The sequence below is a fragment of the Mauremys reevesii genome, unplaced genomic scaffold (assembly GCF_016161935.1).
Source record: "Mauremys reevesii isolate NIE-2019 unplaced genomic scaffold, ASM1616193v1 Contig7, whole genome shotgun sequence".
Taxonomy (NCBI): Eukaryota; Metazoa; Chordata; order Testudines; family Geoemydidae; genus Mauremys; species Mauremys reevesii.
The window spans coordinates 1,443,735-1,461,857 of NW_024100884.1; the positions used below are offsets into that span (position 1 = coordinate 1,443,735).

Genomic DNA, 18,123 nt, shown 5'->3' on the forward strand with positions numbered 1-18,123 from the left:
GCTGTCTCCCTTTCCCTGGCCTCATTCCTTTTCTGTACACCCTTCCCATCTCCACCACGCACATTTCCCTCATCCCCTCACTGCGAAGGCATAGGAGATGAAGGCTGCCTGGCCTTCTCTGGGGCAGGGATCTCCAGCCACCAGCCTCTCACAGAAAGGGCATCTGGTGCCTGGTCTCATGTAGGTGGCAGAATCCAAGGGTGCCCAATAGCCCTTCTCAGGACTCATGTGGCCTCGCACAGGAAGACGAAGGGTCCCAAGTCCTTTTCTAGCAAGCACCAGATGAGGGTTGGAAAGGGATCCAGAGCATTCAGCCAGCTCAATGCCCTCCAGAGAGACAGCAGGAGTCTTTCCACCTTTGTTCACCTCAGACACCCAAGTCCTCCCTATGAGATCAGGTTTCTTGCCAAAGCTCCATATTGCCCCAAATGAGAGCATCCCTGGGCACCCGAGAAGTCCGGTTAATCCTGCCAAAGCCACAGAGCCTGTGGCCCTGAGTGACAGGGTTTCATTCCAAGCACCTCTGAATCCAAGAGTGCAGGATGGCTCTGGTCTGCCCTGGATCTCAAGGACGCAAAGCAAACCCTAGTCAAAGGAGAATTCAGGGTGGTCACCCTAAGATTGCTCTGATATCTTCCTGGACCTCCAAGTCTCACTAACACCTACATGGACATAGTGACGCCTCTCAGGCACTAGGAAGAGCTCAAGTTTGGCCTAGCACTACAAATGTCATGTCTTGAAGGTCAGGATGGTGTAGAGGCTAGTGCTCAGATCCTCAAAGATCTTTAATGCTTAAGTCCCATTGAAATCAATGGGAGACAGGCACCTAAATATCTTGGAGGATGTTTCCTGGACCGCTAGGCTTGGTACACACCCCCATCTTTCTGATAAAGGGTACCGCTGCAAAGGATACAGGACTTTTCTCCAGCTCACCCCAGGCTGCTGGAGTTACTAGGGTTCAAAAGTTAAAGCTTTACACAGTAGAACCTAAAGTTACTAACACCTCAGGAACGGAGATTGTACGTAACTCTGAAATGTTTGTAACTCTGAACAAAACGTTATGGTTCTTTCAAAAGTTTACAAGTGAACATTGATTAATGCAGCTTTGAAACTTTACTATGCAGAAGAAAAATGCTGCTTTCCATTTATTTTTAACGGTTTATGTTTAACACAGTACTGTTCTGTATTTCCTTTTTCCCTCTACTGTGGCCTGATTGCATACTTCGGTTCCAAATGAGGTGACTGGTCAGTTCATAACTCTGGTGTTCATAACTTTCAGATTCTACTGTAACTATAAAACACAAAGTCAACATCATGTCACAATATATACATTGCTTTAAATTAAACTCTAAAATGTTCTCAGGCAGCATTTTTCGTGATTTCGCCTTTCTGTTAATTTTCATTGATTTTTTTGTTGGTTTGTGTGCATGTATGATTAAATGGAAGTTTATTGATACTGAACAATAAAAATCTAATTTTTCCAAGCCTAAATATACAGCAGATACAGTGCTAGATACAGCTGAGCTTGATGCTTTCCTGCCTCATGAGAGGTTCCAAGATTCACCAGATAGCAAGCTAGCAGAGGACAACTTGCACAATGTTACAATCATTGGGTTTCTGTTGTCATAGTGATAGCACATTTCCATATAAGTAACCTGTTTGTCTGGCATACAAAAACTATTACATACTGCAAGATCCTACATGTGTGTGTCTAACATGGCAAGAAAAAAAAATTGTACAACACTATATTTAGAAATAACATGTTCATACAGTTAAGAGACTACATTGGAAAATAGTTGCACAAGAGGGCAGAGTTAAGGTCACATGTGCAGCCTTTAACATTTGCCTGACTTGTGAGCACTCTTGGTCATGGATTTCCAGAGGTGATGAGCACAGCCTGCTCCCCTGAATTTCAACTAGAATCTCAAGTGCTCAGTGCTTCTGAAAATTAGGCCGTAGTGGTCAGTTTTTCAAGAGGACTCAGTAACTCCCGAGCCCCTGATGAACATTTTGAACACTGGCCATAATCGTGCAACCAGTACCATTCTCCTAATGGCTTTTTTTGGTATCAAATTTCCCAATTTTTAATTAAAGTAAAAAGATGAACAAAACAATAAGACTGAAGGAGAAAGCATCACTCTACAATTTCAAAGGTCTGACGGTTTGTAATAGAGATATAAACAGAAAATTTAAGACCAGAATGCAGTGTGGACCTATTTGGTAAGATACCCCCTGAATGCGGTCATCCTAGGGTTCCAAGGCACTATGGTAATATAAATAAGAATGAAATGATAATAAGACTTCACTAGGTCAGTAGAACCAAGCTGCTCTTGAATAAGTCCATCGTTTGTATGATAAAAATAAAGAGCATTAAAACCTTTAGAAAAATCCACTCTGGTCATTAAAATAAGAGGAAAATGATTTTATTTCTGTACTGTTTGACAGTTATTTTAAATACCTACTCCTCACCGCACAAAATAACTACAGGTTGGCATCATTTCTAGTGTGAATAAATATCCTATGTTACAAACATGATTAAATTTTATTATTTACCAACAATAAAAGTCTTTAAACACACTGTATTGCAAAAGGTATAATACAATTAAGAAAACAGGATACAGTCAGAATTACATTAATCTAATATTTTTAAACATAGAGAAAGTTTGGTCACATACACCTAAGTTTCAGAGTGGTAGCCTAACACAGTCTGCATCAACAAAAAGAATGAGTAGTACTTGTGAACCTTAGAGACTAACATTTATTTGAGCATAAGCTGTGGGCTAAAACCCACTTCATCAGATGCATGACGTGGAAAATACAGTAGGAAGGTATATATACACATCGAGAACAAGAAAATGGGTGTTGCCATACTAACTATAAAGAGACTAATCAATTAAGGTGGGCTATTATCAGCAGGAGAAAAACCTTTGTAGTGATAATCAGGATGGCCCATTTCCAACAGTTGACAAGAAGGTGTGAGTAACAGTGGGGGGAGGGGGGAATTAGCATGGGGAAATAGTTATTATCTTGTGTAATGACCCATCCACTACCAGTCTTTATTCATGCCTAATATAATGGTGTCCAGTTTGCAAATTAATTCCAATTCTGCAGTTTCTCACTGGAGTCTGGTTTTGAAGTTTTTGTTGGAGTATTGCTACTTTGAGGTCTGTTATTGAGTGACCAGGAGGCTGAAGTGTTCTCCGACTGGTATTTGAATGTTATAATTCTTGACGCCTGATTTGTATCCATTTATTTTTTGTAGAGACTGTCCGGTTTGGCCAATGTACATGGCAGAGGGGCATTGCTGGCACATGATGGCATAGATCACATTGCTCGCTGTGCAGGTGAACGAGCCTCTGATAGTGTAGCTGAGGTGATTAGGTCCTATGATGGTGCCACACTATCAGCTCGCTCACCTGCACATCTACCAATGTGATCGATGTCATCATGTGCCAGCAATGCCCTCTGCCATGTACATTGGCCAAACCGACAGTCTCACGCAAAGAATAAATGGACACAAATCAAATGTCTGTGTATATATATCTTCCCACTGTATTTTCCACTGCATGCATCCGATGAAGTGGGTTTTGGCCCACCAAAGTTTATACTCAGATAAATTTGTTAGTCTCTAAGGTGCCACAAGTACTCCTCTTTCTTTAAACATTTAAGTTTGATCTAATTTAAAATGTTCTGTCTGCATTATCCACCTTCCAATGTTAATCTTGCAGCCACTTCACTTTTGTTGTTGTTGGTCTGTGATAGACTGTCCTGAAAAGAAAAAGAAGTTAGAAAATAGCTAAATTGCCATTTTGGTGAAGAAAATACATGTTACAAGTCACTGACGATCTGCCATTTTCATGATAGAAGATGTAGGCTATGCAGCTTACTTTGCAAGTTCATGTTGATGCTGCTCAACACTTTGCAATACTGTATATTGCACACATGTATTGTCATCAGATTGGGATGACGGTACTTACAGAAGGAGATGAGAGTCGCTCATGAAGGAACACACACTACAGCATGCGATGTGCTCTTGATGTTCTTTTTCTTGCTCCTTTGATTTTTTTTCCTGTCTCCATCTCCTTAGCTGCTGGTATCATATTGGCTACAGAAAAAGCCACACATCAATGTGTAAGTTCTTTGATCCTTTATTTCCTTTAAACCTTAAAGGGACACCATCAACAAGTTCAGTCAATCTTTAAAATGAGTGACAAGTTCAGGTGCTCTGCATTTGATTTCAATGGGAGTCTGAGATCTCTCCTACTTAGTTAGGCGCGTTTGAAAATCCCACTACACACTTACACACCTTTGAAAATTTGGCCCTAAATGACTAGTAACAGAGTGCTCTCAAATGCACAAAGTACAGAAACTGAAGGAAAAAGAAAAATGTATACGGAAATAATCTTTTTATTTCCAGTGATTTTAGAGATTACTTGTAGGTAGAAAGTTTTCAGACACAAGCATGATTTTTGAGTAGATGGTGTCCCTCTAATGGTAAAATTAAAATGCTGCAAGGAGAGGAAGGGGGAGCACAAATGAAATATATAATTTACCATTATTTCCTGCTGTGCTTCAATTAATGCCTCCAGAACTTGTTCTCTACTGGTAGCAAATTGTTACTTAGTTTCAGCAGCCCCTGTAAAACAGACATTAACAGACTTTCAGTATAGAATTGAATTCACAAAAACATCTAGAAATGAAAAAGGCAGAAGAGCCTTGACTGTGCATGTTAATACTTACTTGGTATGTGTTTGGGTGCATATTTTGGGGCTTCTTTCTCCCATAACCCCCACAAAAAAATATCATCGTGAAGAGATAGTTGAGGATGGAAGACTGTTCACACTTAATTCAGCTAATTCCAAAGGAAATGCTTTTACACCTCCCTATGTAATAAAAACATTAGAAAGTCTGGAAAGACAGAGTTAGGGTCTATAATTAATTCCCTGGTGTTATGTAAGGCTGCAGTTCAACAAGAGACTGAAGCATATGCTTCTTTTTAAGCATATGAGTAAGCCCATTGACTTCTATGGGACTATCCATGTGTTTAAACACAGGCACCATTATCAGCCCTTGTGATTTTATTGAGAGTCTCGTGATATCTGGTGTTTTTCTTAAAGCCTCGGCTTTAAGAAAAGTGAGCCCATGACAATTTTAGCTTTTATTTAGATAAAATGTAAGTTTCTAGCCCTCATGCTTGGGAAAAAAAAACAATGAAAATGTGTCCTGAGTGTGACCTAAAGGCTCAGAAACCAGAAGACAAATTTAAAGAACCTATAATTTATTATTAGAAAAATCCAGAACAATCCAAAACAAAACAAAAACCCAAATCAAATACTCATGATTTTTGAGATGTGACTCATTACTTCTGTACACTTGAGATCAGCAGTACTGGCTTTTAAATACCTTGGTGACTTGGAGCCTAATCATTCACAAAGGACCTGACCCAAGTCCCATTGATTTATTGAGAGTCATTCCTCACCTCAGTGAAGGAAGCAATAGTTTCAGTCACACAAAGCAATTTCCAACATCCACCCAATCTTAATTTGGCTTCCTTGGCTCTTCAGAGATAAACTCAACTATCAACATCAGAAGCTAGTATTAAAACCAACATATCTTCTCAGCAATGACCAGATTTTCAGCATCACTTATCTAGACATTTAATAACAGAGGGCTCTTCAATCTAACGAAATCCAAAAGGTGGAAATTAAAGCTAGACAAAGTCAGATGATTAATAAGGCACATTTTTAACAATGAGGGGAATTAACCCTTGGAACAACTTGCCAAGGGTTGTGGTGTAGTCTCCATCACTGGCACTCTTTAAATCAAGATTGATGTTTTTCTAAAAGCTCTGCTGTAGTGCACACAAGAATTAATTCAGGGAAGTCCTGAATTATGGCCAGCATTATGCAAGAGGTCAGACTAGATGACCACAATGGTCCCTTCTGGCCTTATAATCTAAGAAACAAGACGCTAATGCATACATCATTTTCTGCATAAAAGTATTACAGATTCACACTAGCAGCTTCAGTGAAGAGAACCAGACACTTCACTGCAGGGGCTGATGTGATGCCAGAAGAGAGGGCAACTAGCTCATGTGTCAGAGCAACTAGCCACGGAGGGGGAGGGGACAGAGGCTGCCTTTTTCACAGTGCCCTGCCAGGTGAGGAGGCACAGGATATGGAGTGGGGCAGAGCGGGGCACACGGTGCTGCTGGGGGGGGGGGGTGTCACACAGATTGAGGTTCTGAAGGGATAGTGGGGGGGACAGACTGGGGTGGGAGCACAGGAGCTAGTGCGGTAACAACTTTGAGCCCAGGGCCGAATAGGAGTGAAGGTGCAGGGTCACATGGAGATGGCAGAGGGGAGAGAGAAGGGTGCAGGGACACATGGGGACATGTGCAGAAATGCATGGCTGAATGGGGAGTGGGAATGCAGGGACATATGGGAACAGAGGCAGATGTGCCTGACTGAATAGGAGAGGCATGGGGGGAGGCGCCCCAACAATTCCGCACCCCCCAAAAAAACCTGTTCCATACTTCTCCCACCCACATCCAGCAACCCTACAGGTTCACTCCCAGGCTCCTTCCCAGCAATTACTTCTCTCTCCCTCAGCTCCTTCATTAACCCTGACAGCCCCAAGCCTTGGGCTGCTTCTCAAGGGTGCGGGAAATACATTTCTATATTGTAGTTTAAATGAATTATTATCAAAGTTCTGTATTAATATGCCCGGTAAATAATGTATTTGTCAAAAAACATTTCATGAATCTCTTTGCTGCTGTTGTCTGTATTGTTACAGACGATTTGCTGACAGGTAATTGAAATAAATTACCAAAATAATTGAAACTGGCGTGATTATATTGTATTATTTTGAAAAATAAAATATACAGAATTTTAAAATATCGTGCACAGAATTTGAAATATTTTGCCGCAAAATTCCCCCAGGATTAACTACTGAAGCCCTATTTAGCCATTCGTCTCTTCCCTGGCGAGCAGGATACTGCAGTACATTATAGCCACTTGTACCACTTGGGTAACACAAAGAGGCCATGTTCTGGCCCCACATGGCCAGAGGAGAAATCCCTTTGTGCCAGTGGAACTCTCCCCAGGCAGAGATGGCTCCTGTGGAACCCTCCCTGCACTCTCTGGTGCTGTGCAGGGAGCTCTGATATATCAATCCTCCATTGATGTTTGGGATCTTATGCCAGTGGTATAAGTTAGAGCAGTTGAGGAGCAGAGGGCAGATGGTGCAGGATCAGGGAGCTGCAACTGGTTCCCTGACAGCTCCATCTGCATTGAATTGAGCTGTGACGTGGGCAAACTTCAGCCCTACTATATTCTCCCTCTCTACCTAGACTCTAGTACGTTTGTCTCCTTCACTGTCCCCTAGTTCCATCACTGTCTCCACTGCTATTGAAGTTAATGGAAAGAATCTCTATTAATGTCAATGGGTTTTGCTCAGGTCCTCACATGTCAACATCATAGCGGCGAAGCATCCTCCATGAGCAGCACTGGCTAGATATACAGAAGCATTCTTCCATCAACCTGGATGCATCTAATCAAGGGCTAGGTTGGCATAGCTATGGCGCTTAGGGGTGAGACATTTTTCACACCCGAGTGATGTAGTCATGTCGATCTACATTTTAAGTGTAGAGCAGGCCTGAGACACCCAGTGTGGTGTGGAAGACAGCTCTGCGCTGGGAATTGGCTGCGGTTTGGTCTGGCTGCTATTGCCAGGGGTCTGTAGTTATAGAGCACAGGGCAGCCCCACGCACGCCCTCAGGCCTCTAGGTTAGCCAGCATTCGAAAGCTCTGGGGTTGGGAAATGCAGTCACTTCTCAGGTGGGCCCAGAGCCGCTTGGATGATTGAACTGAGATAGACAAACTGATCTCAATCCCTTCCTTCTCACTCACCCACTTCTCGCCTTCCTGTCTCCTCTCCCTATGTGCTCAGGCTCCCCCTCCTCACCTGTATTGGCCTCTGCCTGTCTTCCCCTCTCACCTGGATTGCACCGCCTGCTCTCAGGGGCTGCCGCTGGCTGGACTCGCCTCAGTAGGTAGCTGCACACCCTTCACGGGTCTCTGCGGCTCTTGGTCTGGCTTTGCTCTCTTTTCAGCTCGGAGTCACTGGATGGACCAGATGGACACAAGAACTAGTTACAACCTGGGAGAGGGGGCTCTCTAATGGCAGGCGAAGCTAGACATGGGAAACAGAGGGAAAGCAACCCAATGCCATCAAGGGAGAGGCACACAGACTAAAAGCATCTCTTCCAAGCCAGCGCTAAAGGAATCAATGTATTATTCCATGTTCACGCTGTTAGAGCTGAGAGTTTAGTCACATAACACTCAGGGTTAGATTTGTCAGAGCAGCTTTCTCTGCAGAGTATGTTTCTCTCTCATTCCCAGGATCAGGACAAATGGGTCTCTCATTCCCAGGATCAGGACAAAGTCGCAAGGAAGCTTGGGAGGAAGGATGGGATTGTGGTTAAGGCACAAGACTGGGTGGCAAAACACCTGGGTTCTGTTCCTAGCTCTGAAACTGACTCACTGTGTAGGTGGGGCCTTTGTCTATCAGTTCCCCCTTGTGGCAAGATGGGGAGCTACACCAACTTGGCTCCACCACCTGATGCTCTCACACCCAACTCTGTGTCTGTCAAGTCCTTGTTACAATCTGACTTTTCCTGGCCAGATCCTCAGCAGCCTCTGGCTCCTTCAGGGTGATGGGGAGTCAGAAGTTCCATGGCTCTAGTAGGCGTTAGTCAGCCCTAGGTCTCCTGGGCGCTTAGAACTTTCTTCTGGAGTACGAGGGGAGCCCAGGCCAGCCCAACTCACCGGGTTCAGCTCAGGGCCCGCTTGGATCAGCCAGAACCACTCTTTGTCAGCCCCTTGCTGCTCCTCCTGCCTCTCCCCTCTGTAGGCTTGCCCCACGCCTCTCTCTTTGGATTGTTAGCCGCTCACCAGCCTGCTAGAGGGCAGCTCTCTAGCGGCTGCCTTTCTTCTCAGGAACTCCCCTTCTAATTGAGGTCCTTAATTTTTTTATCATGCCCAGGTGCTTCCCTGCCTAATTAACTGCCTCTCAGTATCCTTGGGTGAACCTGAGCTGCCTCATTCCCCATTGTGGAGCCTGTAAGAGTGAGGCTGGGGCCCTGAGCCTTCAAAGAGCCATTTACCCTCTGACCAAGCAGTGGGCAAATCCCTTCCCCTCCTCTTACCAGTAATGAAAATAAGGTCCATACCCTGGGGAATTTACAATTCCAGGGCCAGATTCTGATCTCACTCACACAACAGAGAATTGGGAGCATATGCTCTCAGCAGTGGTGTTTATGAGCATCCCAGGGTACCACAGCTGCGTGTGAAATCTGAGTGAGGCCTTAATTATGCCAGCAAAGTGTTGGCAACCACAAAGTAGGGAGGGGGTGGGAAAGGGCAGGGATTCAGGAAAAGCTACGGAGAGAGACACCTTGTTCGGTTCTTGACCTTTTGGGTCCTAGGTTAATTGTTAACTTATGGTAGGTGAAGGGACAGAAGAGCCGGGTTGTGGCATTACGTCAGAAAGTCCCTACACAGACTCTTCGTAAAGTGCCAGACTTCGGTTCAGCCTGGCAGCCCTTCAGACAGCAGTGCAGCCAGCTCCCTCCCAGCCCAGCTCTAGCTTCCCTTACCTGTCCAGTGAGGGGTGGTAATTCTCATCGCGCAGGTCGTCAGTGTAAGTGAGGTCATCTTCTTCAGTGAAGTCTTCATCCTCGTCCTCTTCCTCTTTGGGCTCAGGCACCTCTGGTTTATCCTCCAATCCTGGTGCCCTGCAAGAATCAAATGTCAAGAGAGCGGGTTGGAGCCATGGCTCTGAGGGGAAGTCTCTGAGGGCTCTGTGGCTCCTGATCCCACCCTCTCTCCTCATAGCCTGATGGCCATCCTGTCTACATGTCCCTGTCAGTCACTGGCCTCTCTGCTGAAGTTACTCACAACAGGGCTGATGCATTATAATAGGGATGGGGCCAGACTGCCCCACTGGGAACTGGCTTGAGAACTCAGCAGTGATTTTCACACCGACATTGTCAGATAGGAGTGACTTGTGTCATCGCAGTCCTGGGGATACAGGACAGCTCCTCTCTAGTCCCAGGAGTACATGAGCAGGGGATAGGTAAGCACCAGGGGCAGATGATGAGGAGAAGAGCCACCATCACTCACCTCTTCGGCTCTACCCCTTCTGTGCCAGCCTCTGCCTCTACCTGGGGAGCTGTAGGGAGAGAAACTAGATGCAGTCAGTTGAAGGGTGAGATGGAACCATGAAGCTGAGATCTGCAGAGAAGGGAAGGGGAAGGAAGGCGCAACCGCAATGGTTGGGGAGAGAGTGCAGGGAAGGTTTGGGAGGAGTGAGGAATACAGAGTGAAAAGGCCTCGAGGAAGGGAACTAAATCCTCATTCAGGGTATAAACCAACCACTAACAGGCCAGAGGAAGGGGGCTAGGAAGAAACTATAAACAAGTTGTTCCATAATTGTCCAATAGGGAGTTTCTTGCCCCTTCTATAAAGCACCTGATACTGGTCACTGAGGAATAAAGGGCTAGACAGATATGGTCTGATCTGTTCTGGCAGTTTCTGTGTTCCAGCCCTTGTTCTTTCACAGCTGGAGGACACCCACAGCCACCCCTCTCCTCGGGATCTCCAGGCTGGACCACTGCCCCATGCCTAACATGGGGCTGCATTTGAAAGTTTCACAGAAGGCAGGATACACCTGCCAACTAGGTCAGCAGTGTGAACAGCACAGGATGCCTGCTCTGGTTCCCAATTCGCTCCCAGGACAGATGTGGATCTGAAAAGTTCTCCATGGAACTTGGGCCCTTGTCACTAAAAAGACCTGTCTCTCTCCCCATGAATAGCAGGGACACACTGGGTACTTTCAATAAGGCCACGTCCTCACTTCAAGCATCACCGAGCCAGTGACCTGTGTGGTTACAACACAGTTAAAAGACGCAGCAAAGAGGAGACCTACCCATATTCCTGGAACTTAATGAAAGCCTTGAGGGGCCCTGGGACTCAGTGACCCACCCTTGTTCCTGTAACTGATTTAAATCTCTGAACCATCCAAGGCTTCAGCCTGGTTTTAGGGGAGATGCTTAGTCCTCAAGCTGCAGTTTAATGGAGTCTGGGATGCACATGATGGGAACATTTGGGTGTTGCGGTCTGGCAAGGGGGGTCCCCTTCCTCTTCAACTCATTTCTCCTCTTGACTCGAAAGGGCCTGAATCTGCAGACAGTCAGGCCTGGTGTCAGGCTCCTGTACTGTCCAGGGCTGGGGGCGAATGTAGGGGATAGGGACTAGTTTAGAAGAGGGTGGTTATTATTACGGATCCCTATCATTACTGTGGATGGAACTAAGACTCATGGGTTACTCGCTTGCTTAACAGTCCAGCTGATCCCCTTCAGAGAGGGAGGAGGTGGTATGGGGTGGAGGAAGGGCTATTTGAACTTGTATTTCCAATGTACATGGGGAGCTGGCTAGCCTGTACTCTGGGCTGGGAGTGCCATGGGGGATCTGGAGTCAACAAGGACACAAGAAATCAAGGGCTAGTGGAGAGAGGAGGAGGAATCCCAGTTTTGGCTGGACTGGAGGAGACGGCTGTGGGGCCCTGGGAAAGGGAAGGCTGGTCAGCTGCATCCATCGTGCCACCCCATGCTTGCATCGGGTCCAGGATCGGGGGTCCTGCTCACCCTCACCTGCATCAGTGTCAGTGCTCTCTGCTCCTTGCTCTCCGCCAGGTCCATGCTGCTGGTGGATGATGGAGCTGCTATTCTCTCCACCACCCCACTATCCCCAAGGGCGTTGGTCTCCACCTTAACTATCATCCCAGAGGAGTCCTGGGCAAGCGCTGCTCATGGAGTGAGCGCCCGCGGCTGGTCACTGGGGAAGGTGGTAGGATGGGCCCTGAGCTGGCCCTCTGTCCTTCTTGCGCCGGGAGGCAGCTTTGCCGGGCTGTGAACTACCTCCTGGTGGGGCACAGCCCTGCTCTTCCGGTGCAGGGGGGCCCCAGGAGAAGGTGTGTCCAGCCATGCACTCCCACACTAGATTCCCTGGGGCCCCCTTGTCGCCTGGTGAGGGGGTCTTCACATTGGGGATCAAGCTGCACTCCTGGCTGTGAACATGAGACAGGACGACCAGGCGCTGCAGGGCATCCGTGGGGAGGGCGCTGGGATCTGAGCCACCCTGCCCTGGGGGAGAGAGAGGGAAACCACATGTAAACCACAGTGTGCCCCGAGCACCATATAGCCTGTCCACCCCTGCCTATAACCCAAGCACCCACAGGGACACTGCACCATCCCAACATTTACCTCAACCTCTCCATATAATCCTACCCCTGGGGGAGCCACAGCACCCTCCCCTCCTCCCCATAACCCAACTTCCTGGTCATGTGACTCTAAGCACCCCTGTATTCATACACTGTACACTACTGGAATAGCCTTTGTATAACATATGCCTTATGAGGGATCATTTGAAAACTAATAACTCACTGATCATTAATATTCTTGCATGATGTATGGACGCAATGTGAGTTAAGAGTTATGGATATAGACTAGAACTGTGAGTAAAGTATGTTTAAATGAGACCAGCAGCCAGGCTGTCGGGGAGAGACAATGAAGGTCCATTTACATATCAAATACCCAAAGCTATCAAGCTAACAAGTGGGGGAAGAGACAGCATGGGGTCTATGCCCCAACAAGGCAGAGAAGCTTGGTCCAGCTTTTACTTTTCAAAAAAAAATATTGCCAAGTTTACTGGTCTGCAAAGATAGGGTAGGGTCTTTGACCTCAAGTGATAAACAATTGAATCAACTGATTGTATACAATATTACTGTTTTATAAAAGTGCATAGAGTGAGGTCTTTTCTGAAAGCCAGTAACACACTGGTAAACTGGTAATATCATCATGAAATGTATATATAAACACAATATGAGAAAATATGGATACTTAATGATATCATGCTTTAAAGTGTGTGGTCAAACAGGGAGAAACAGGCCCCCACCCAGACAGGAGCCAAGGTAGCTATCTGTTTCTAGTACAATTAAGCAAGGTGTGACCAAAACAATGGAAGCCCTATTTACATAGAAATCATCAGGGAAGTCCACAGAACAGAAAGAACAGCATGAGGTCACTCTGCCTCTTGAGACAAAGTCATTGAACTTTGGAAGATATAAGCAAAGAGAGAAGCCATGTCTGGCATCCATCATTAGACAGACGCAAGGGAACAGAACTCTCACAAGCTGAGAAAGATGTGCCCTTCAACCAAGGGAAGGGTTGAAGTCTCTGGAAACTGAGTATAGGCAAGAAACCTGCTTAGGCAAAAATCTTTCACCTAGGGAGACAAGGAAAGCCAACATCTTGTATTTCTGTGGAAGGCCTGACCGAGGGAAAGTGAACCACAGCTGTGAAGAAGGAAGCTTGGTGACAAAAATATTTTGAACAAAGCCTGTACCTCGCTGATTCAGTTTTAGACTTTTCAATCTGTGTTTTCACTTTTATTTGCTTGTTTCCCTTTCTAACTTTATGCCTTTCACTTGGTATCACTTAACCTATGTCCTGCTAATAAACTTGTTTGATTTTTATCATAAACCAGCTCAGTTCTGTTTGCAGGAAGGGTGTATTTATCCTGGTTAATAAACTGTGATAAACTTTTGTCTCTTCAAAGGAACAAGCTGACCATATTATTTCTCTGAACTGTCCAGCAGAGGGCTGGACATTGCAGAGCACATGGTTTGGGGAAAATTCAGGACTTGGAGAGTGTTGGGCTCAACTTGTTGGTTGTAACCAAGACCGGTGGAAGCCAGAATAGGGCTGTAGACTCGCTGCTGGGGTCAGAGCTGCTGAACCCAGGCTGTCTAGCACAGACACTCAGGGTGTAACCTACATACTTGTAGGCTGGCTGTGAGCATCCCAGGCTGTGGGCTGCAGCAGCAAAGCACTGTACAGGACCCAGGGTTGCAGGACAAGCAGTGACACAACCCCTTACTGGTCTGGATCACACCCCAACACCCTTTGACAGTGGTGTAGTCGAAATAAGATTTATACACAGCTTGCTATGTTAACTGAGGTTTGCACTCCAAGCACTAGTAGAATAGTTTTAAGTATTTTTCAAGTGAAAAGGCTGGGGAGAGTCAAAGAAAGGTTAGTTTTATTGTTTTCTGTTTATTTCAGGGAAGGAAATAGAACAAAGGAAAGCATAAAGATGAGTCACAAGCAGAAAAGGCAGTAGGAGAAAAGAAGCAGATACTGAGCTCACCAAGGAGCAATCAAAAAAGCTGCATGCAAAGTGAGGTCTGTCAGCAGCTGATCAGAAGCAAACGGAGCCATAAGGAAGGATGGAGCACCTGCTTCAAACCAGGGGCCAGAGGGGATCCCTTTTTCTCCTACAGAGCATGCTTGTAGGGTGACTGTGAGCATCCCAGCTGCACCAGTGGGTACTCGACCCCGCTCTGACTCCACCCCTTCCCCAAAGTTCCTGCCCCAACTCCGCCCCCTCCCTGCCCCTATTCGATTCCTTCCCCAAATCCCTGCCTTGGCCCCGCCTCATTCTGAGCGTGCCCACGCTCCCACTCCTCCCTGTCCCTCCTGGAGCTTGTTACTCCACGAAACAGCTGTTTGGCGCAGCAAGCGCTGGGAGATAGGTGGAGGAGCGGGGCGTGGGCGCCTCGGGAGAAGGAGGAGGTGAGGTGGGGAGGGGAGCTTGGCTGCTGGTGGGTGCAGAGCACCCACAAATTTTTCCCTGTGGGTGCTCCAGCCCCGGAGCACCCATGGAGTCAGCTCCTATGCTGAAAGGCACTGTGGGACACCCAGGGTTGCAGGGAAAGTGGGACACAACCTCTTACTAGTCTGGATTGCACTCTGAACTCCATGATAAGGGGCCACAGCACCACCCCCATATAACCTAATACCCCTGGAGGCCACAGCAATATCCCCCTAATTAACTCTAACCCCCTGTGATAGGATGCAAGGAGGGTTAAGGGTCAGCTCTGGGCCCTGGAGGCTCCGCTCAGCTTCATCTGCTGGGTGTGCTCACAATGGACGTGGAGCTTGAAAGGGCACTGTGCAGTCTGGGTGGTCAGTGCAAGGGAGCAGACCTTCCCTGGTAGCTTGTGCAGGGATACAGCAGGAGTTCCACAAGGCCTGAAACAGACCTCAATGTGGAACTGCAGGCCACCATCAGAGAGATAGCAGAGTGAGGGTGAGGAACCTCTGGATCCCTTACAGCTGAGTACGTGTTGCAAGTCAATAACCAGGCCCCCACTGGGCCTCAGGAGAGGCAAGGGGTACCGTCGAAGAAACCTAGGAAGCAGACTTAGTGATACCGTTGAACTACCAGCCCCAGGGCCCTGGGTCAGAACCAAGTGGAGCGGTGGGCCTAGGTTCCCCCACTGCCAACCCACAGACTTGAGCCACTAGACGCTACTACCAAACCACAGACTTGAGCCACAAGGGGGTATAGAGAGTTAGTGCCCCAAACACAACGCGACCCCTCCCATCACCACTGGGGCTGAAGCACAGTCAACCCCCACCATGTAATCCTTCTCCCTGATATGATTGTCACTAAAGGGGGGATCCCCCCACTGCATCTCCCTTTTTAGAAGGACACTCAAAGCTGCATACCCTTCCCCCCAAGGAGAAGTGTGTGCAGAGTCACAGAGACCCCATTTGGGCAGGAGAGGTGCCTACCTGCACTCAGCACGCAGCCCTGGGAAGTGTACCTGCAACAGACAGAGTGGGGACAGAAGGTGAGAGACTGAGTGAACAGCGAGGGGCAGAGAGGGAACCCTGAAAACACAGATCCTGCACCCCCTGGCTGAGCCATCCACCCAGAAAAGGGAACCTGCTCCATGACCTCCATCACTCCACTCCAAAATCTCAACCACCACACGGGACAGGCATCAAGATCAGACGCCAGTTAGGGTGCAATGGGGGAAATCAGGGGAAAGGACATACTGGAGCTTGTCAGGGAAATGGAGGGGGGGGGGCATGCTTGGGACAAGAGGAACCTGTGAGGATCTGGGAGGGATGCACAAGAGGCTCTGTGGGGAAATGGCGGCTGTGAGGAGGGTGGGGCCTGTTAGGCGAAGGTGGGCTGTGAAAGAAACCAAGGGTCTCCTATGTCCATTCTACAGAGCCCCCGCCACTTCCCCCTCCTCCCATAGGACCTCTCTCTCATACCCTGGCACCTGCTGTGGGACCAGTACTCCCATCCCTCCCTCTCCAGTCACTCCTCACCTGTCGATCAGGTACTTGGCCAGTTGGGAGTGCAAGGAGAAGCCCAGCTGCTCCTTGAGCTGGCACCACTGCTCCAGGTGGCCCCCGATGCGGATGCGGCACTTGCTGCGCCGGGCATCCAGCTCCTTGCGCTTCTGTTTGCGGATGCACTCAGAGGCCCGCTGGCGGACCTGCTGCCTCTGCTCCATCCTCCCACAAAGGACGCTGCCTGCCTGGGAGCAGGGAGAGAGAGGCTAGGGTGTGAGCTGCAAACCCCTTGGGGCTACACCGAGGGGGTTGGTGCTGAGATCCTGTCTGTGGTGCAGTGGGAGGCACACAGACAGATACAGGGGGCAGTGAACCCAACTAGGGCATTACTGGGGGTGAGGAAAGCATCTGAGAACTCAACTAGTGAAGACTGTACCCATCAAAAGAAATAGTGTGTGGGGTGAGGGACCAAACAAGGTAGAGGGATGTCTCAGTAGAGATCTGTCAGTCAGGAGAAGACAAGGGGAATATCCCAGGAAGAAATGGCTCTGAGGGGGAAGGAAAGGGACTATCACATCATTAGGGTGCAGGGGATAAGGAGTGTGGGGGACAGGCCTCCCAGAAAGATTCTCAAAGGCCTCTTCCCTCTCCCGCTGTATTAGTTTGTCTAAAAATAATCAGTTTAATCAATAACACCCAACCCCTTCCCCACCAAAGGAGTAAATTGATCTGTTCATTCATTGTGCAGTGCCCTTGACTTGCTGCTCCCACCAGTGCATCCCTGGGACCCCCTGTGCCCTGTGTTCTCACCACATGGGGGACAGTGGGACCCAATGCCCCACTCCAGCTTGCCCCAGTAAGATCCCCTGAACAGGGCCAGGCCCCACACCCATCTTGCGCCAGTCACCACCTCAGCTGCCCAGGAATCATACAGCCCTAGAGCTGGCACCCCACACTGCCTGCTCTGCCCCTCCCACCAAAGCCCCCCCTTAGCTCTGCCCACCACCCTTGTCCCTCCCACCATAGCCCCGCCCCTACTCCTTAGACCCACCCCTGCCCCTCCCATCACAGCCCCGCCCCTTTCCCTCAACCCCACCTGTGACCAGAGTCCCTCCAACATTCATCAGCCCCAGCCCTGCCCCTCCCCTTCTCAGACCCACCCCTGGCCCTCCCACCACAGCCCCTCCTCAGCTCCACCCACCATGCCCGTCCCTACCACCGTAGCTCCTCCCATTTCCCTCAACCCCATCAGAGCCCTCTCCTCTATGGCCCCTCCCCCACGGCCCGGATCACCCTCCCCTTCCCTCAAGCCGCGCTTCCAGCCGGGCGCCTCTGGCCAATTAGAGCGAGGCGCGCGGCAGCAGCGGCCGTTGTGCGGGGAGAGGGGGGCGCGCGCGCTAATCCCCTTTGCTCGCCCTCCCCAACTGCCTCTTCCGTTTTTCCGCCGCGGTACCTTAAAGTGGGCCTGTCGGGGCAGAGCGCGGATGGGGCAGCACCGCCCCGCTCCATACCCCCGAGCTCGACCCGAAGTCCCCCACCCCATTGCCCCCGCGCACCCCCAGGGGGGGAGGGCCCACCCAGGGGCCGTGGCCCCGTTAAGAGGCAGACCCCTCCTCCCCCATCGCTTACACAGCGCTGGCTGAGACCGTGACAAGATGGCGGCGCACCCGCAACTCCACAAGCTCGGAAGGAGCGCGCATGCGCCGCGGATACCCTTCGGCCGATAGAGGGAGAGTGTGGCCCGGTGCATCACGGAAAATGGAGTCCTGCGCGCAGGGTCTGACGGGATTTAGAGTCTCCGGCTCACCGCCGAAGGGCACCTCGGTTCTCACAGGGGCATCATGGGAGTTACAGCATTTATCCATGCTGGAGTTAGACGCTCTTGGCTTTTCCTTGCCCTGATGCAT

At 48.7% G+C, this 18,123-nt stretch overlaps 1 pseudogene; it reads right to left on the reverse strand.

Annotated features, from left to right (window-relative positions):
• The window catches only part of LOC120394615, a 53,551-nt pseudogene extending 36,085 nt beyond the window's left edge, over window positions 1-17,466 (reverse strand).
• Window positions 17,467-18,123: the final 657 nt, after the last annotated feature.